Genomic DNA, 9,892 nt, shown 5'->3' with positions numbered 1-9,892 from the left:
AACAGTTGCTGCAAAAAGTTTATTAAAATAAAGTATACTTTTCATTTTATGTATTGTGCATGTGCGTGTGTGTTTGCGCACATGTGCGTGCTTATATTACCTATATCTTTTACTGCAATTAACTCTTTTTTGTTCCATAAGTAAGACCCAAACCATATTAATAAAGTTTTTTGTTGTTTAAACCTTTAAGTATATCTTACACAAAAAAAAAAAGAAGTAAATGTCTTATTAAATTTTCCTATTTTGAAATCATGTCTTTCCTTCACCAAAATTTTAAGTTTAAATGATATAATAATCTGTTGTGCATAATTATTTTAGTTTACTAAGAAATTTACTTTTAAAAAACAATTTACCAAGTTTGTGTTTATTGTTGATAAAATAGCTAAAGCTTATCTTTATTATGTTTTTTCAATTAAAAATGTTGTTTTATCTGAGAATTAGAAGAAGTTCATTATCTACTCTGTTTTTGTTCAGGTATGCTTTGAATTTGAAAGGGTAATATGATTGGTTGGAACGTGTGATGCCTATATCTTTGAAAATGATACTACAAAACGATTCAATAAATACATAACATATGTTAAAAGCGTAATGTAAAGGAATATGAGGTGTGTTCAAAAATTAATGAGAATTTTGAAATTTCATGGGTTGTATTAGTGAGATTCTCAGAATTTTTTCGTTGTTGTATTGGTAAATACAGCAACTGAAAAGTATCTGTACATTTTTAGCCATATTGAATGTTTAGTCTGTTGTCAGCTCTCAAAAGGATAACATTATGTTTAGGAAAACAGGATGTTTTTGTGCGATTGGCAATTTTTTATTTGTATAAATAATGGATCAAAGAATTTGTATTAATTTTTCTTATAAGAATGGAATAAAGTGTAGCAATGTTTTAAAAATGTTAAATATTGCTTTTGGTGAGTCTGCTATGAGTAAAGCAAGGGTTTACAAGTGGTATAAACATTTCCAAGAAGGTCGTGAAGACGTTGATGACGAGTACCCGGACACCCCAGCTCATCAACAACCGATGAAAATGTGGAAAAAGTGAAAGAAATGATTATGAATGATCACCAAATCACAATCAGAGAAGTCGCTGATATGTTGGGATATCAATTGGCTCATGCCATGAAATTTTTTTGGATGTTTTGGGTATGAAACGTGTGACAGCAAAATTTGTTCCAAAATTGTTGAATTTTTAACAAAAACAGCAGCTAAATGAAGTCAACAATGATGCAGAACTACTGAAATGTGTTATAAAACATGGGTTTACGAATGGATGTCGAAACTAAGGCTCAATCATCCCAGTGGAGGCATTCTGGATTATCAACACTGAAAAAAGCTCGACAAATACGGTCGAATGTGAAGGTTGTTCTCACTGTGTTCTTTGATTTTAACGGCATAGTGCATCATGAGTTCTTGCCATAAGGTCAAATGATTAATAAGGAGTATTACCTACAAGTTCAACGCCATTTGTGTGAAGCAATTCCGGATTTGTGGCAAAACAGTTCATGGCTTTTGCATCACAATAATGCACCTGCTCACACTTCATTACTTGTTCATCAATTTTTAACCAAAAACAACACTATAATGATACCCTAGCCACCATATTCACCAGACATTGGCCTGTGTGACCTTTTTCTATTCCCAGAAATAAAAAGAACCTTAAGGGCCATTGTTTTACAAGCATAGATGAGAGCAGTGAATAACTGCTCTCATTAAAAGTGAATAACTGAAAGAGCTAAACACTATGCCAAAGTTTGAGTTCCAGAAGTGTTTCGAGGATTGTATAAAGTGTTGGCGTAAGTATATAATAAATATCTAATGGGGATTATTTTGAAGGGGATAACATTTATGTAGACAAATAAATAAGATTCTTTCCAAAAAACAAACATTCTCTACTTTTTGAACACTCCTTGTATATCTTCTTTAGTTTCATTAGTATATGTGTAGATTCTGCAGTTGTTAAGAATAGCACGATTCACCCAAGTAATGGTCTCTTCTCTTTTGATGTCAATAGCAAATTTGTCATAGATTAATCCTGTTTTATCCAGACCTCATTTGTATGTACATTCAAGAATTATTTGAGATCAGAGGTTTTAAATTTAAAACTTTACAATAGCTTTCATGAATTGAACAGTTAAACATACAGTCTGTTGCTTTAGAGGAATTGATATCAGATGAACAAAACAGGTTTAAAATGAATAAATGATGAGCAAATGACAATTTTAAAGGATGAGTTACTGAAAATATTTATTAACTCTTGGAACATTCATCACAGAATTCATTTTTAAAAAATCGTCTCAGTAAATTGAAACTATACATAGAAAAATTTGCAGAACAAAAAATAGAAAACTCCAACCATCTGTATTGATGGTTTATTTGACACATTTATAATAATTTTCTAGTTTAAATTAACATTTTATACTTTTATGATGTGAGGTTGCTCCTATATATATATATATATATATATATATATATATCTTTTGAATAGCCAGAACAATAGTTAGTTGAGCTTAAAAAAAATTATTTTTCCATTACTCGTGAAAAAAAAATGATGGGTTCAGTATTTTTTTTAATTGAGTCATTACTACTGAATTATGTCAAGTAATTTTTTAACCTGTTAGAAGCTGATGAATGAGATCAGTGACTGCAGCAAGATAGCATGCAATGTATCACATTGAATGATTGTGTTAATAGTACGTGAATTCTTACCCCAAATTTTCTTTCGGGTTCATTTAAAAAAAAATAATTCAGAAATAATTCTTATACATTCGATCGACTGAAGTAGTAAATTAAAAGCTCAGTGCTTTGGTCATTGCTGGGTACCAACCATCATTAAGAAATATGTTGAGATCTGTATGGAGCATATGCTCATTATTCTGAAAATATGACTTCTATTTTATTTGCTTTTTTGGACAACGTAGGATAAAAATTTTGTTTAGTATTGTTAATTAATGATTACATTATTTTTGGATTTCACATCAGAATACAATTATTGCCTAATATGACATCAACATACAAGCATGCTTTAAAATTTAAACCAAAAGGAAGATAATTTATAAAAAGAAAAAAATAATAAGGTCTCAGATTGTATTCTGTGAAACACAGTAGATGTGGTGAATAAAGAAGATGATTTACTTGCTACTTTGACTCGCTAAATATTGTACAGGATGGCGCATGAAATGATCTATTTGTTTTGGCAATAATTGTTTAGGTTAATAATTATTAATGTGTTTTATGTTGGCAGAAGTGACAGCAGTTCATGAATATTAGGTTCTTATTTTTCTGAGTGTGCTGTTTCTGTATCGTTGTCAGATGGCTGACAAAGGAAGACTGATGACTGTTGAACAGCGCATAAAGACTGTGTTGTTTTTTGATGAAACTAAGTGTTGTGCTTATACAAAGACTGTTTTGTGCGCATTTTCAAACTCTGTGGTTGCCCTCATTTAAAACTATGTAGTCTTTACGAAAGATGTAATAGTGATGGTTCAGTGTTTGAGAGTAAGTGCAAATGGCCTGCTGATGTTTGTTCTCCACAGAATGTCAGAACTGTCAGAGCAGCATTGCTGAGGAGCTCGGCCAAATCGACAAGAAAAGCAGCAGCACAACTTGGAATTTCTAGGCGATCTGTGCAGCGAATTTTAAAAACCGATTTGCATTTTTAGCTGTAACACAGTGTTGCCTAAATTAAAGGACAACAACAAACATCAAAGAATGGCATTCGCTGAACGAGCTATGTACCAACACGTATTGTTGAATAATATTTGGTTTTCAGAAGAGGCACATTTTCACCTAGGCGGGGTTGTTAATAAACAAAATGTGCATTTTTGGGCTTCTGAAAATCTACATGTGCTTCATGAAAAGGTGCATGATGCTCCATGAATTACAGTACGGGTCGCTATCTGAAGTCACGGGGTAATAGGGCCATTATTTTTTGAACAGACAGTAAATGTTATCTAAACATGCTGTCAAATAATTTTTTTTCTCAGCTTCTTGCAAAAGGATTTCGATTAGAAAATGAGTGGTTCAAGCGGATGGACCCAGACCGTACTCTCGGCTATTGTTGTTTTAGACTTTCTGTATTAAACTTTTAAAGCAAATGTAATTTCAAACCAATTTGCTAGTCGTTTTGCGTGTGGACAGAAATGGCCCCCAAAGAGTCCTGATTTGAATCCAAGTGATAATTTTCTTTGGGGATTTCTAAAGGAAAAGATTTTCCTTAAACATCCTTATACAGTGATGGAACTGCAGGTACTGATCATCAAGGCATGCATTGAGATAACCGGGGATATGTGTTGTTGAGTTATAACAACTAGGAGTTCATGTTGAAGAAGTTGTTAGATGTGATGGTGGTCATATTGAACATGTGATAAGCAGAACATAATTTCCAGGTATATGGTAAACACATTGTATTTTACTTTACTGTATTGCGATTCAAATAAATATTTTTTAATAAAACCAAATGTTGGATCATTTTGTATGCCACTTCAGAGTAAGACTTAATCCAATGATGCATATTATCAACCGCTCATAAAGAATGAGGCTTTTGCAATAAGATGTTATAAAAAGATTTCTTGAATAAACCATGCACTGTCAACCTATCTCTGGTTTTCAGCAACACATGCAACAAATGATATAATTCTGACTAGTTTGTAGCAGTAGCTTGTCTGCTCATAAAGACTGTTGTACTGGGTTCATCAAATGAGAGGTGAATTTAAATAGATAAGCATGTACAATTTTTTCAAAGATTTTGGCTATCACTGCAATCACACAAATTGGTATGTAATTTGTAACATCTTACTCCTCTTCATTATAAGAAACTTAGAGTATTCCAAAGATTAGGAAAAATACTAAGATTTTAACAACACATTAACATCTATACATTATGTGTGCCACAAATTCACCCATACATTTTATGACAATAGGAGATAACACATTGGATTCAATTGCAGCATCTATAGTAAACTATATGATACCTATATAGTATTATTATATACAACCTATATAGTAACCTATATAATGGAACAGTCTACAGTGATCTAAGCATTACTTACATGAACTGTTGGATTACAAGTTAGATCATCACTAATCTTTTCTGGAATATCCAAAACACCGTTGTGTTCAATATATATTGATGCTTAATTTTAATTGTCAATGCGCTTAATTCTTAACTTTAAGAAGTTGTGCTTACGCCTTAACTTTATGTGTCTTTACCCCTTTTGAATCAGAATAAAATTGCCTAATATATGAGATATGTTTTAAGTAAGTACTTTTTTGTTATATATTTGCTGAAGCATTGCTGTTGCCATTTCAGTATGTGCACTACATCTATTGGCGGCTTGCTACAGACATCATTACATGATTGTTAGTCCTTGTTTACAGTTTCCTGTGCGTATTTAAAATGTCTATGACCTATAGTCACAGACAAAAACCACTGAAATTCATAGACAGATTGTTGTAGTGTATGGTGATAATGTTTTGTCTAATTGAGTGGTGAGGAAATGGATTATGGCATTTAAAGAGGGCCTTACAAACGTACACGATGTTGGATGGAGTGGGCAACAGTCTGTCATTACTAATTACTTGGTGCAAATGTTAAATGGAAAAGTCCATGAGAATAGACTGTTTACGATTTCATTACTATCTAATGAATTTCCTTTAATTTCACAAAGTGTTCCTTATGAAATCGTGTCAATACACTTAAGTTGTTGGAAGTTGTGCTCATCCTGGATACCAAAAATGCTGCACAAAAACCAAATGTTTAACCAGTGGTTTGAATTTTCTCATGAGAAATGTAATGAATGTGATCAGTTTTTAAGCTCAATTGTTTCTGGTGACGACATTACATTGGAATCAAAACAACAGTCAGTGGAATGGAGACGCAACATCTCCCAAGAAAGTGAAGTTCAAGCAAACAATGTCAGCCCGGAAAATCATACGCACTGTGTTTTGGGATAGACAGTTGGGCCATTACTTTTTTTTTTACCACAGGGTGAAATGATAAATGGTAGAACATATTGTGAGACCTTTACTAAACTGTGTTGTGCAATCCAAAACAGAAGGCATGGCATGCTCAGTACGGGAATCGTGGTGCTTCATGACAATGCTTTGCCACATGTGATTTATTACATCCAAGATTTCATGTCACTGGCTGAGAACAAGTCTGTACAAATTGTACCCGCTGTACAATCTTGACCTGGCGCCCACTGACTACTGCTTGTTCTTGCACTTAAAGCAGCATCTTGGCAGTCAGTGCCATGACGACGTCAAAACAGCAATAACATTGGTTATCTTCTCAGGTGGCTTTCTATGAAGTTGGAATGCTGGAGCTGATCACAGGACTCTACTAGTACTTTAATGAAGGCAGAAGTTAAGTATAATTGTAGATTAAGATCCAGGCTTTTAGATGAGTATCAATTTAAAAAAAAAAACTTGCTTGTTTTTTATATCAAGTACTTAAAAAAACATGTATTTTATAAAAATGTATGAGCTTTAAATTATTTTCACAATTTCTGGCTCTATGAATTCTATTAGTAATAATTATTAAATCCTTAGTCACTCTCGGTACAGAAAATTTTTTATAGTCACTTTATATTCCAGAATGCTTCACTAATCAGATAGGATTGCAATTTTCTGCTAAGTTAGGTTTGTTAAATTAAAAAAATGGAATTGCTTTTATAAATCTACTAGCTCCTTGTCACAGCTTCGCCTGTGCTATATGTTTACTTGGGTTTCCCGAACAGTAATTTTTTATTTTATGTTTTTTAGTCAAGGAACCGTAGGCAGGTGCAGCCAGTTACACATACAGTAACAGTGGCAGTGGTTGTGTTGGTTGAGCCACAGTGCCGTATACTTCGCACCCTTTAAAAAATAAGAATTAAAAAAAACCTGAAAATGGTTTTTAAATATTTGTGAAGAGTATTTCCAATCTCAAATCAATTGAATATCTCGTTTACTATAGCTGGAATTGGGAAAATTCACAATCACTGTTAAATATTTTTACTTTTTTTCATCTCCTTTCAAGGTCGAATTTAGAAAATCTAGAAATTGGTTTGTTGATGTGAAGATTATACTTACCAAAAAATCAGATTGATTTCTTCATTTGTTACCAAGAAATTAAAAAAAAAATAACGGATTCAAAAGTACATTTTAACCCTTAAAACTTGGAATTTAAAAAAAATATAGAAGTGGTTTTTAGAAGATATTCACACTATTCAGTTCAAACACAGCTCACACAGTTCACAATTCATTAAAGTTTGTGCTACAACCTGCAAATCTCCAGAACTACATATATTTATATATTTTTATTTTGAGGTGGAATACATCTAAAATCCTTCTCAGTTATGCTAAGAAATATGGGTAAAAATTGTTTCCTATCAATCTAGTAGTTTTTTTTTTTTGTTTATCCCTAACAAACAAAAATCCTTTTCCTCTTTATATAATAGTACAGATAGATTACTTTATTTAATGTAAATTTAATATTATTGTTATTTAATATTATTCATTTGATTGTTTCAAATCATTCAGTTAAATCCCTCTTCACAGTTCATTAATTCAATTCATTAAGATTAGCGTTTCATTTGGAAACCTCCACTACTACATATATATGTATTTTTTTTCTGAGATGAAATATATCAAAAACCTTCTAAGTTATCCCAAGAAACACGGGTAAAAATTTAGTAGCGATAAATCTGGTATTTTTTGTTTATACTGAACAAAAAAAAAACCCTCTTCCTCTTTATATAGTAGTATAAATTTGTAGAGAGTTGTATGAAGTTAGGAAAAAATATGATGAGTTATTCATTAAACTCTATTTTACTTGTTCAGTTAAAAACATATGTGAAAAAATTGTGTTTTCAGTACTAAGACATTTTTATAGTGTTCACTAGCAGATAAAACATAGACATTAAAAGACGACATATATGGCACCAATTCTGGATATTTAAATTCTGTATTTTTATTAATTTTACACATTTGAAATCTCACATCCTTCTTTTGATGTAATCTGTTATACTTATCTTGGATGCAAAATAAATATTAAGTCTTGAACATTTTATATTAAATGTTTTACATGTTTTATCAACAGGATGCTTCAATCGCATATTGAAGTCGAAGGTTTCATTTATGAATACTAACCGGTATTAATATTAACATTATCATGATCGTAAACTACTAACAAGAATTCAACAGCATGTGGTAAAAATGCGTGCGATTTGTTCATCTTCAGTGAATCGTATAAAATTATCTATTAAATAAATTTGGCTTTGGCTGTTGGCATTTTACTCCTCATTTTTGAGGATCCTATTTCTTGAAACATCTTATTTGGGTCTCGAAAAGTTTCCTGGTTAGCTTTTTTGTCAATATAATTTTAATCTAATTTGAAGGTGTGATAAAAACCTAATAGATAGGTTTCAAGGAAAGTATGATAAATGGAATTAAATTATCAATAAAGGTCGACAATATAATTGATTTTCCTGTGGACTAAATCTCATTCGGTTAGTAATAACAAGCAAAATAATTTGAGTATTATTTAGGTATATTTTTACTTGTACAATATAATTATTTTATTTACATAATTTTTTTTAAAGTAACAATTACATTATGCTATTTACATACATAATTTTATACAGTCGATAGTTTTATTTACAAAAAATATTGAATAATACATTTTAAGGATTTATTAATAAGATTTTCATATTATGTTTATTTAATAATAATTTTTTCAAGATACATTTTTCACATATAGAATGAGGATTACCAGATAATGGTGTTATTTAATGATTATTGTTGTTATCGGTATAGCATTAGCTTGTTTGTATTAAAGATTATTATTATTTTTCTTTTGTACAAGAAGTTCCTTCCTAGATCAGTTCACTGGTAATATATTAAACTTTGTAGGGATCCCCTGACTACTGTTAGTCATATTCAACTGTTAAGGATTGTTCTGCTCCGGTAAGAGTACAACAACCTACAACCATTTAGTATCGCAAATCTTTATTTAATGCTATTTATATTTATTGAGATAGTTACTCTTTGAATCAAAAACTCAGCTAATATATGTAGCATTACCTCATTTCGTAGCGATTTTTACGTAAGGGGATATGTATTAGGATCACACTAATCATCCTTTACATCAGCGTAGATGAAATGCGGGAAGTGTCACGTGCTGTAAAGAATATCTTTGTTTTACCGCTGAGTTATCATGATTTCATCTCTTTTAAATTTCAATTTTACAGTAGTGTAGTCATAACTCATGATTTGTGTTTTTTTCTTATCTAGGATTAGATTTGTTTGAATGCACATTTTTATGGACTAAATTTACATTGATTTATTTTATTGATGAAATTATTTCTTTTATAGTAATTGTATTTAAAGTTGGTAAAAGTGTAGATACTACAGATTAAATACATACGGGAAAAATTAATTGCATCATAATACATACAATATTATAACTTTAGAATGAATTTTCAGTGTAAATAAATCTGGGACAACTGTATTCGATATAAAATAAAGGTTATTTTATTTTTGGTAAAATTTATAACTTTTTTTTTTTTTAGTAATAAATTGTAATGTATCTTTCTCTCATAAAAACTCTTTATTATATGCAATTTAAATTTTATTGAATGCGTTATGTTATTTAGATTTAATAAAATATTTTTATACATGTAAGGCATTATAAATGTATAGCATAGCATGATTTTTCAGATATTTACAATTTAGAAAGTTAAATATTAAATTTTAATTTTTTAATTAAAATAAATAAATAAAAATGTCTATCGTTATTGTTAAAGCATATTATTTTTACATCAGTCTTTTTATATATATATATTTTTTTTTTATAGAGTGTACATCACATACAAGAGATTTTTTACCATCAATTTTTTTTTTTATTTCT

Source organism: Lycorma delicatula, chromosome 7 (assembly GCF_047948215.1).
Source record: "Lycorma delicatula isolate Av1 chromosome 7, ASM4794821v1, whole genome shotgun sequence".
Lineage (NCBI taxonomy): Eukaryota > Metazoa > Arthropoda > Insecta > Hemiptera > Fulgoridae > Lycorma > Lycorma delicatula.
The sequence above is the reverse complement of the archived record's forward strand: the minus strand, read 5'-3'. Positions refer to the sequence as shown.